Source organism: Heloderma suspectum, chromosome 1, assembly GCF_057233095.1.
Source record: "Heloderma suspectum isolate Gila_16-S chromosome 1, 16-S_ref, whole genome shotgun sequence".
Classification (NCBI taxonomy): domain Eukaryota; kingdom Metazoa; phylum Chordata; class Lepidosauria; order Squamata; family Helodermatidae; genus Heloderma; species Heloderma suspectum.
This window is the reverse complement of record NC_139458.1, coordinates 57,451,079-57,461,996: the sequence shown is the minus strand read 5'-3', so window position 1 is coordinate 57,461,996 and position 10,918 is coordinate 57,451,079. Positions and strand designations below refer to the sequence as shown.

General features: G+C 45.5%; 1 protein-coding gene across 9 annotated transcripts in view; it reads right to left on the bottom strand.

The window, feature by feature from the left end:
- Positions 1-10,918, bottom strand: part of STRN3 (striatin 3) — a 71,803-nt gene that overhangs the window by 22,516 nt on the left and 38,369 nt on the right. The gene's annotated exons all lie outside the window — the stretch shown is intronic.

Sequence of the window (10,918 nt, the reverse complement as noted above, 5' to 3'; positions counted from 1 at the left end):
CTAAAAAGGTGTCCTACATACATGTACCCAAGAAACCACTCATCAGAAAGCACCTAATACCTAATACCTACATAGAACTAACATCTACAGATAAATATGTACCAGTTTAGAGCACCACTGATTAAAGGGAGAAATGAACAATTCAGTAAATTATCTTACATACCACCACAACGAAGTCACATTATAGACTCATCTGATTTGGATAAATACAATTCTATCAGGGAAAGAAAGTGTAATAGTCAGGACTCAACATGTATATATATAGGATGTTAACATTAAACTAGAAAATCTTTTAGTCCAAAATTCTGACACCAAGAAAAAGTCTAGATCAAAAGGAGACTAGGGGATACAGGCTCCCTAGTAAGAACTGCCTCCATCAGGAAACAGCTGATTCGTCCCCCCACCTGCAGCCTTCCATGCATCTTCAAAATCTGCTCTGGAGAGTTGGGGGTCTATCTGGAGCAGATATTTCAGGGGGTGTAAGGAGCTGCAGGGGCAGGAGAAAGTCTTGTCATGTTGGGTTTGGCACTATCGTTTCTAGTTAAGCTTATTAGGAAGATTTACATGATGCTGAACCTTGGAATTTCCATCAGACACACAAATGCTATTGATGGGATTAATTAGGACTGTTAGGAAAGATGCTTCTCTCAACTTTTGAGCTGTGGTTTAAATTAAAGGTGGCTTAGTCAACATGGAATGTGTATTTTTGCTCAAGAGTATACTAATTGCTCAAGAGTATTTGCTTATGTTTTTTTCTGAGTTAACTGCTTTCTGCATACTCATATATGTAATTTTAAACATGTAACCTAACAGCAGATTTATTTACTCTGAAGATATAAATACATGCAGAAATATGTGTGTATTGAGTCCTCTATCATGTCTCCCTCTGGATAAAGCCAGTCAAGATTTTTTTGTGTTCTCTAGTCTGTATACCTGAGTGTTTAGAAGGTAACACTGTTGCTGAAAATCAAACCGCTGAACAATCCTAGCCTATAAGAGAACATAGCCTTATGGCTCTTCTGATGACTAGAAAAAAAATTCGCTTTCCTGAATAGCAGAGTAATTAGGACCAAAATTCACATGTTCTCTGGAGGTTACATAGAACTCCTCCTCAGATTAGGTATCTTAAAAAAAAATTAAGTCGAAAAGAGGATTCAGAGCAAGAGCATGGAGTTAATCTATGCATATACTTTCAATCTTAAAACAGAAATAGAGAAGGTTCTTGCACACTAATTTGGTTAAAGAACTCTATCTTGTGCAAAAGATCTCAGGTTACAGTGACACAGGCGGAACGAAGCAAATGGAAGTTCATCACATGATAGCTGAAAAGAACTCCCAACATTTAGCTGAATCCATTTTTAGCACTAAGCAGAACTCTTCAGGTTCTTGTAAGGCAGAGAAAAATATGATAGTTCCTATATTAATAAAGCTCAAAATAAATAAAGTCATGGAACACAGGAAATATGAACACTAGTGCTCAGCTCAAGAACCTTTTGATATACATTTGATTAGTTGCTATATGTTAACAAGATTCTGAACGCTTGGGGTACATGTATTACCCTTAACATTTTTCGTTTTGATTTTAATATCACTAATTTTGATAAATGAAACGTAAATGAAATGAATGGAAATGGAAATATATCTTTCAACTGATTGGGCAGAGGTCATGCAAATTATGCCCATGATTGCCTTGGCCAAGTAGAAGCAGAAGTCATTATCCTGAAGGTTTATTCTTGATTATCGTCAAACAACCCAGAGAGGAAGAATGCACAGAAGGGATGTAAAACATTACATAAAGGCGAAAAAAAGCTTCCCAATACACTATTTCTACCTTTAAATTTCTTCTTAAAAAAAAAAAGAATCCAGAGATGTTACTAAATGCATAGTGAATAAACAGGGCTCTTCTGCACGTGGCCAACCCTGCTGGTTGCAGTCTGCACGTGGCCCCTGCCACTTGCAGCCGTGAGATAGTGCTTCTGGTGTCAAGCCCTGAAACAAGTGAAAACGTCTGTTTCTGGAAGGGGCAGGACATGCCTTCCAAAAACGAGTGTTTCCGCTCATTTTGGGGCTTGCTCCTGGAAGCGCTACATTGTGGTAGCGGCCGTGCATGGACCGCAACCAGTGTAAGCTGGGTGTACACACAAGGTCCCTATTGGTTTCTGCCCATTTTTTCCACAGGCCTTTCCATGATTCAACAAAATCAGATATCGTTTTGGGTGATGAATACAGCCTTGGCAAACAAATATTCTGCCTACAGCATGAAGAAGCTGTATCATTCTTACAAGTGAATCAACAGTTCTGGGTTGAAGTATTTGTATTTCCAAACCAACATATAAGCTTGTGAATTTTGTGTTGAGAAAGGGAAATGCCACGATAATCACTGACTCCAATATAAGCAAGTAACCTTTACCTCTTAAGAGTGCCACCTGTTGGAAGTGCTTGATATATGTATGCAATGTGAATCCAATTGCCTTTTGACTATGAAAATAGTAGACTGTGTTTATTATCATTGTGATCCTGAATCTGGTATGGGGGCCAGATGGTTTTTACTCAACATAATAAGGGTTCTGCCATTTAGAATATACCCTGAAACATATACCTCTGATTATCAGATGGCAGAACAACAACAGGGTATGAATAACCCATTCTTATCCTAGGCATTACAAAAAGATATCTAAGGATTTATCTTAAGGATTGAAAAGTACACTTGGTGATGTTACAGTACTAAATTAAGACATTTGCCATGCCGACGTGAGCGGGGGATGGGTGGAGGAAGAGGGTCAAAAGGCCATCTGCAATACGTGGATGAAATACTTGAAATGAAGTTCTGAAATAATGGTGGGAAAAACAATCCAATCCTGACAACACCTTGAATAGCTAGCTTGCCGGATGTCAATGTAACAATGAGGCAGGGGACCTCCCTGAAACTTAGTAGTCAGAACCAAACTTTGGTTATCCTTTGTTTCAAACCATCTTGAGTCCAGCCTCTGAGCAATCAAACCCTTTTGTTGCCTTTTTGTGTGAAACCTTGTAACTGTCTGGGGGTGCAGATAGTCTCTGTTTGTCCTCTTTGCTTGTGCATACCTTATGCTGGTGTGTTTCAGCTCTTAGAATCAACCTGAGGTTCGACTAATTCTCATCATTGCTCCTTGTGACTAATTACTGGCACAATTCTCTATTCTATATTTCTTGGTCCAGGGATCCCCTTATGCCTTCCTACAGAACCACATTTATTGCATTTGTATCCCCAGAGAGAATGCTTTACCAACCCTCATAAAGCGCCCACTGAGTCCCAGAGCTGGGTTCCATGTGGTCAGAAACACAGTTTGCCTTCCGATGTGACCCCCTGCATGTTGAGAAACAGCTACCAAACAAGATCAAGGGAAGGCTCAGTTCCTTGAATTCTATTCAGAACTCTAAATCTATTTTTACCCAAAATTGTGGTGGCTCTAGGGTACCTAATAACAGCTCTTCCTCCATTTCGTCTTCCATAATGGCTGCGAGTGTCAGGAAATCAAGAGTCAGAAATCCATTTGGATCTATCTATTATCCATCTCTCTCTCGATAACTTCATATTCAATAGTGCCTAAGGCTTGACACTAATACCTTATTTTGCAACCTGGAACTGAGCTAAAAAAAACAATGGTAGTCTGTGCCCACAGCATTTTAATACATTTTTGCAGTCTTGTTCCCCTTCCTCTGAATCAGGTAACTATAGTTACCCCTTGCGCTATTTCCTTTCTTTTTCCTTCCAATCCTATTCATTTCAATCCTGTTCTGGAGAGGTCCTTCCTTCATGACTGCCATCTTCAGAGGTGTGTTTGATGGCAACCAGAGAAAAGGCCTTTTTGGTGGCTGCTCCCAGGCTGTGGAACTCCTTCCCAAGCGAGGCCCCCTCTCTGCTGTCCTTCTGCCTGCAGGCAAAGGCTGCTTTATTCAAGAAGGCCTTTGTCCTGTAAGTGGGTCTGTTGGGTTGGGTGCTTTAAAAAAATCCCTGTAATTGTTATATTTTAATGTATTGTTTTATTGCCTTAATCCATTTTAATTGTGCCTGTAAGCCACCTTGAGTGCCATTTTTTTGGGAGAAAGGTGGCGTACGAATCAAATAAATAAATAAATTCTGGCCCCATCGTGCAACTTTCACAGGCATCTGAGGTGGCTGTTTAGCCTCTCAATCCCTTCTCAGCCATTTCCCTTGCACCATTTTACCTCCTTATCTGGCAACACTAATTTCCCGAATCTTCGTCTTTTCTATTAGTTAGGTTTGTTAGAACCAGTATACCATCCCATGTGCTAGGACATGGGCATGCTAACCAACACATTTTTCTCTGCTGTAATGCTTGTGCATATGTGAGCTTGAGTACAATATTTGAAAAAATAAAACCAGTTTTGTTCTGAATCTAACACGAATGTGAGAGCTAATTTACCCAAATCTGAATTAGGTTTTAAAGTGTTTTGGGGCTAAATTCCCTAATTTAGAAGTAGCTATTCCCTATTTAAGTAAGAATGCAATGTGTAAATCTACTGTGTGTGCACCACATCTCAGGTTAAAGGCTCCACAGACGCGTACTGCTTGTTACACATGTACTCAGGGGCATCAACAACCCATGAACCATACCAACCTACAGCTGAGTTACTACAGATCATGGATTTTAAGAGTCTAATTTAGACCAAAAATTAGCAATCGTTAAACAATTTGGAGTTCAAGAACTTTGCCGATCTACTGCAAATCACCAAGAGATCTACCAATAGATCCCTATCTTTCTTTGCCCAAGCCTGCATTAAACTCTGCTTTACAAGTATGGGGAAGGTAGAATTCCCCATTGCAATACATCCCATTCAAAGTACATTTAAGAAATAAATTTAGTTATTTTTAAATGAACAAGTGACATCCACATACGGCTAGTTATAAGTACCTTAATACATTTGGGAAGAACACAATTCAGCTTCACCAACCTCTATTTTATTAAATATCAGAGTTCATGTCATCTTTGTGCTATTCCAGGTCAAGAAAGATGTATTCAGCTTCTATTTTGAGAAAATGATGGAGACTACAAATTGGAAGGCCATAATAATGATAGAGCTGAGGGGCCCCTACAAACCTATCCAAACTGTTAGATGAGCTGGGGAGGGCAGGAGTGAAGAGTGATATCCTGCAGACTATGCTGTCTAAGTGTCCATCCTTTTGAAGGTGGGACCTGGAGTAGTCAGAAGGCTGCACTGAGAATCTAAGATAAGATACACAGCAGAATGATACTGCAGTTTACTCCATCTTTGGGTCTTTGTCAAGAGAAAGCTGACATATCCAACAATGTTACTAATACAGGGGAAGGAGGTGTAAGAAGTGAATAGAATAGGGGATGATCAATTATATCCTACTTGCTAAGGCTCTGAAGTGGGTTTAACTTTTCCCAGTCATTTTGTTTGAACACTACTGGATGTGAATTAAGTAATAAGCTAAACATTTAAGGTTAGGTGGGATATGGGTAAAAAACAGAGATTATTCTGTTGCATGATACTAACTCCCTAGTTGCCAAGGCTCTTAAATGAGACTGGAAATCCTTTGTTCGGCAGTGGTGTAGTCTCTGGTTGGGGAATGTGCTGTGTTTGAATGTTCTCCGAAGTTAGACAGAGTGTAGTCTAAACAACTCTGACAAGAAGAGGAGTGTGACTGAAAATCTACAGGTCAAGCTATCCAATAGCTGCAATCCTAGGGACAACGATCTGATTACGTCATGCTGAAAATCTATCTATCTATCTATCTATCTATCTATCTATCTATCTATCTATCTATCTCACCATCAATCAATCAATCAATCTGTTCTAGATATGGAACGGTATATAAATATTGTAACTAAAACAAACAAATATTGATTTCACCATTTCACCAGTCCTGCTGAAAAACTACTTAACCTTTTCCTCATCCCATCCTTTTTTTCTTTGTGTATTGTATCTTTTTACATTGTAAGCATGTGGGAAGGGACAGTCTGGTTTTACTGACTGTGTGTAAGCCAGTCCAGGAGCCTTTTGTCAGGGTCGTATCGGAAGCCATTGAGTCCCAAAGCAGCTGCGATTCTGAGGAAGAGAGGCAACTCATAGGGGAGGAACTCTCTCAGACTTCAGAGGCGCAGCTGGAGGGGGAGCCCCACCTTCTCACATTCCTGGGAGTGACAGAGAACCAGGTGTGGAAAGGGAGGGACAACCTGAACTTTTAGATGCGAGGTGCAGACGCAGGCACAAGCGAGAGATAGCAGGGGCCGAGCTTCGGCGCTCAGCCCAATTGGCTCAATGTCAACAGCTGTGCCCAGAACCAACACGGGAGAGGGGGAGATCTTCCCCTCCCACCCCTTAAGTTCAGAGAATTGCCGCTCTTTTCCCAAACGGAGATCAACTGACGTACTAACCCTTTGCACCCCTAGATGGCTGTTCCTTTGTAGTTTCTCTGAGTCTCAGGCAATTAGCATCTGTATGCCTCATTAGGATAAATGGAATTAAAGCCTTGGAAAGCAGCCCTTTTGTCTGAGTGTTGATTTTGGCTATTGGAGTATTCAGTAGGCAACAGGGGAACTTTGACAGCTTGATCGCCATTCCTTTTTCTTTCTCTCTCTGCTCTCATCGTTTCTTTATCACTGCCTCTGGGACAGTGCCATGGAGCAGTTTTTGAACACCTTGATGCAGGAGAACCAGGCTCTTCATGATCAGGTCAACCAATTGATGACTGCTGTACAAGCCTTGCAAGTTGCTGCTCAACCCCCTCCACCCCCCCATCCCTCCCCAGCAAAAGTGCCCGGTGGCGCTGCCAGAGAAGTTTGCTGGTGAGAAAGGACTTTTTCAAATTTTCCGCACCCAATCAGAACTGTATATGCGCCCCCGGCCGGAGGATTTCCAGACGGATCAGGTTCATGTGGGGTTTATCATTAACTTGCTTTCAGGCGTGGTGGCTGAATGGGCTTCAGTGCTTCTCCTTGCTAATGACCCCATGCTGTGGGACTACCAAGGTTTCATGACTGCGATGGTGGGATTTTCTGGTGACCCCCTTTGCGCGGAGACAGCAACTTGGGATATTCGCCGCCTCAAGCAGGGCAAGGACTCAGTTTCCAGCTATGCGACCACTTTTCACTTGCTGATGCAGGATTTACAATGGAATGATGCTGCTCTGGTGGCCCAATTTTTAGATGGTTTGAACGACGAGATCTTGGATGAGCTGGCCGAACACCCCGCCCACCAACACTGGCGCAGCTCATCCAATCCTGTATGCAGATCAACAGTTGGCTGGAGGGGTGCCGTCAAACCAGGAGGAGCTCCAGTGGCCGGGATTTCCCTCCTCCCATTCTCCCACGGCCGCTGCCCCCTCCCCCCACCCCTGCAGCAGAGGCAGAGGAAACCCCGATGCAACTAGGAGCCACCCAAGCTACGCTATCGCCGGACAAACTGGAGAGGCGGTGCGCAGAGCGTCGGTGCTTCAGGTGCAGAAAGCAGGGACACTTTGCCAGATTCTGTTGTTCCCGACAGATGACCCCACCCACTCCTCCTGGCCCCCAAGCCTGACTATGCCACACCCCAAGCCTGTTGGGGGTCTCCATTGCAGGGGCCCACTCCACACCCAGGGGGCGCCTTCCTCACACACCCCCACCATCCCATCTGCTGCTTCCTGGGCACCTCCAGTCTTCCCAGTGGGGTGGGGAATATGTCCTAGCGCTGGTAGAGTCTGGGGCTACTACCAGTTTCATGGGTGAAACTTTTGCTCGGCAACACAGCATTCCTGCTTTGCTCCTTCCTACCCCTTTGAAAGTGGAGACTATCTCTCTCTTCGGGAGCAGTCACTTGGATTATGACTCCAGTCACTCTGTGTTCCCAGGGCCACGTCGTGCAGATTCAATTTCACCTGGCCAAGGTGCCCCAATACCCAATCATGCTGGGCATATCCTGGCTCTCTAAGCACAACCCTCAGATTTCTTGGGAGCTTCATCAAGTGAAATTCTCATCTCCCTACTGCCTACAGCATTGCTTCACAAACGTATAGACGGCCCCAGCCCAGGGCTTAACCCTTTCCACTCCTTCCTCATCTTCCCCAAGCAGTCTTTCTGCTCCCGTGATCCCCCCAGAGAGGTATGTGGCTTTCCGGGATGTTTTTGACAAGACGGATGCCGACCAGCTCCCCCCCTCCCGCCCCTTTGATTGCGCCATTAACCTGATCCCAGGATCCACCATCCCAGCAGGCCGGCTATATTCTATGTCAGAGCCAGAACTCTGAGCTCTGCAGGAATTTTTGGACACAAACCTCCAGTCTGGTTTCATTTGCCCTTCCACCTCCCCTGCCTGTGCACCTACGATGTTTGTTAAAAAGAAGTCAGGGGAACTCCATCCTGTCCATGACTATAGAAGCCTCAATGCCATTACTATCCCTGACAAATACCCCCTCCCCCTGATATGCTTGAGCGCCTGAGGCGAGCCAAGAGTTTCACCAAATTGGACCTGTGTGGCGCCTATCATCTGATTCGCATCCGGGAGGGGGATGAGTGGAAGACCTGTTTCGGAACCCGGTACAGAGGGTATGAATACTTAGTAATGCCATTTAGGCTCGCGTCTGCTCCCTCCACATTTTTGCATTTTGTGAATGCCATCTTCCGGGACTATTTGGACACTTTTCTCATTGTTTATTTGGAGGATTTGTTCATATTCTCTTCTGACCCCCACTCCCACCGACTTCATGTGGCAGCCGTCTTACAGCGCCTCCGAGAACACCCGAATCTTTCTCTTTGTCAAGCTGGAGAAATGTGCATTTGACTTGACATCCTTAGACTATCTCGGTTACATTATTTCAGCAGATGGCATCAAGATGGATCATGCAAAGGCCCAAGCCATCCTTTCATGGCAGGCTCCATCCACAAAGAAGGACTTACAACGTTTCCTGGGCTTTGCCAATTTCTACAGAAAGTTCCTGCCCAGCTATGCAAAACTAACATCTCCTCTCACAGACCTCCTTAAAGGCAGGAAATCCCTTTCATTGGACTGCCTCTGCCCAACAGTCTTTCGAAGAGCTTAAAAGGCTATTTAGTTCTGAGTCAACACTTTCACATCCCAACCCGAGGAGGCCTTTTGCAGTGCAAACGGATGCCTCTGACTATGAGGTGGGGGCTGTGCTCTTCCAGCCAGGTCAGGCAGGCGGTGAGTTGCAGCCTTGTGCCTATCACTCCAGGAAATTAAACGTGTCCAAGTGGAATTATACCATCTGGGAGAAGGAACTGTTAGCTATTAAGTCCGCCTTAGAGATGTGGCGTCATCTTCTGGAAGGGGCGCAGCACCCAGTCAAAGTAAGAACTGACCATCGTAACCGGGAACATCTCCAAACAGCCCGCGTCTTAAATCAGTGGCACATTAGGTGGTCTTTATTTTTTTCCCAATTTAACCTGAAGATCCGCCATGTGAAAGCCACCGACAATCAACAGGCGGACACTCTCTCTCTCTCGTAAGCTGGGCCTCCAGCCAGGGGGTGAGGAAAGCCCCTCCCCTGCTCTGATTCTTCCCCCCGAAAGTCTGGCGGCTGCAGTGGCACCTCGCTCTTAGGAGGAGCTCCTTCACACCAAACAAGCTTGGGATTCTTTTGTCCGTGAGAAGGTGGCGGAATCAGGACTAGCCAATGGCGCCCCCAAGTCTACCCCCTTCTCCTTGCAAGGCGGGCTGCTTTACCATTCAAGCTGGGTGTATGTGCCTTCCAAACCCCTCCGCGAAAAAGTCCTCCATCAGTGCCGTGACTCCCCCACCGCTGGGCATTTTGGCTTCGCCAAGACTCTACATGGAGTTACGTGGGATTTTTGGTGGCCCCGAGTGTCGGGACATCAAGACCTATGTCACCTCCTGCACGACCAGTCAGCAGGCAAAAGACCCCTCGGGCAAACCCGCAGGCTTGCTTCACCCCCTGCCGACACCCTGAGGCCCTTGGAAGCTGCTCTCCCTCGACTTCATCACCGACTTGCCTCGCTCACAAGGTAAGACCACCATTCTGGTGGTAGAAGATTTATTTTCTAAGATGGCTCACTTCATCCCATGCTCCAGGCTGCCCATGGCCAGGGAGGTGGCAGAACCCTTTTTGTCACGTTTTATGGCTCCATGGATGGCTGGAGGGATTTATTTCGGATCAGGGGCCCCAATTCACAGCCCATTTCTGGCGGGAGTTGCTTAGGCTACTCAATGTGATGCTTAAGCTTTCCTCCACTCATCACCCCCAGACGGATGGTCAGACTGAACACACCAATGCCACTCTAGAACAATACTTATGCTGTTATGTAAACTACCAACAAGACGACTGGTTTTCCCTGCTGCTCTGGCAGAATGTGCTTACAACAATGCATGTCATGCCCCACCAAACTCCTTTCTGTGCCAATTCTGGGTACCATCCCAAGGCTTTCCCCTCCTTGCTTGGTCCTGCCTCAGTACCCGCAGCTCATGAGTTTTTAGAGGAATTGTGCTCAGTGCACCACCTTTTATGGGAATCCATCAAACAAGCGAAAGCAGCGTATAAAGAAACTGCACACCGGCGTTGCCAGCCCAGCCCGGCCCTGCAGCTGGGAGACTGGGTTTGGCTGTCCATCAGATACCTCCCCTCTTGCTCCCCTGCTAAGAAGCTCACAGCCTGCCAGACGGGTCCTTTCCAAATTATGGCCCAGATTAACCCTGTCACTTTTCACCTGGCTCTTCCCCACTCCATGAAGGTGCATCCTGTGTTTCATCGCTCCTTGCTTTCCCCACTGGTCTCTGGCAATCCTCATCACTCTGTCTGCACCCCCACCTCTGGTGCTAGTGGGGGGGGGGATGAGTTTGAAGTTGCTGACATCCTGGACTTGCGCCTTTCCCAAGGGTGCCTGCAATACTTGGTGGACTGGAAGGGGTATGTCCCAGACGAACTCTCCTGGGAACC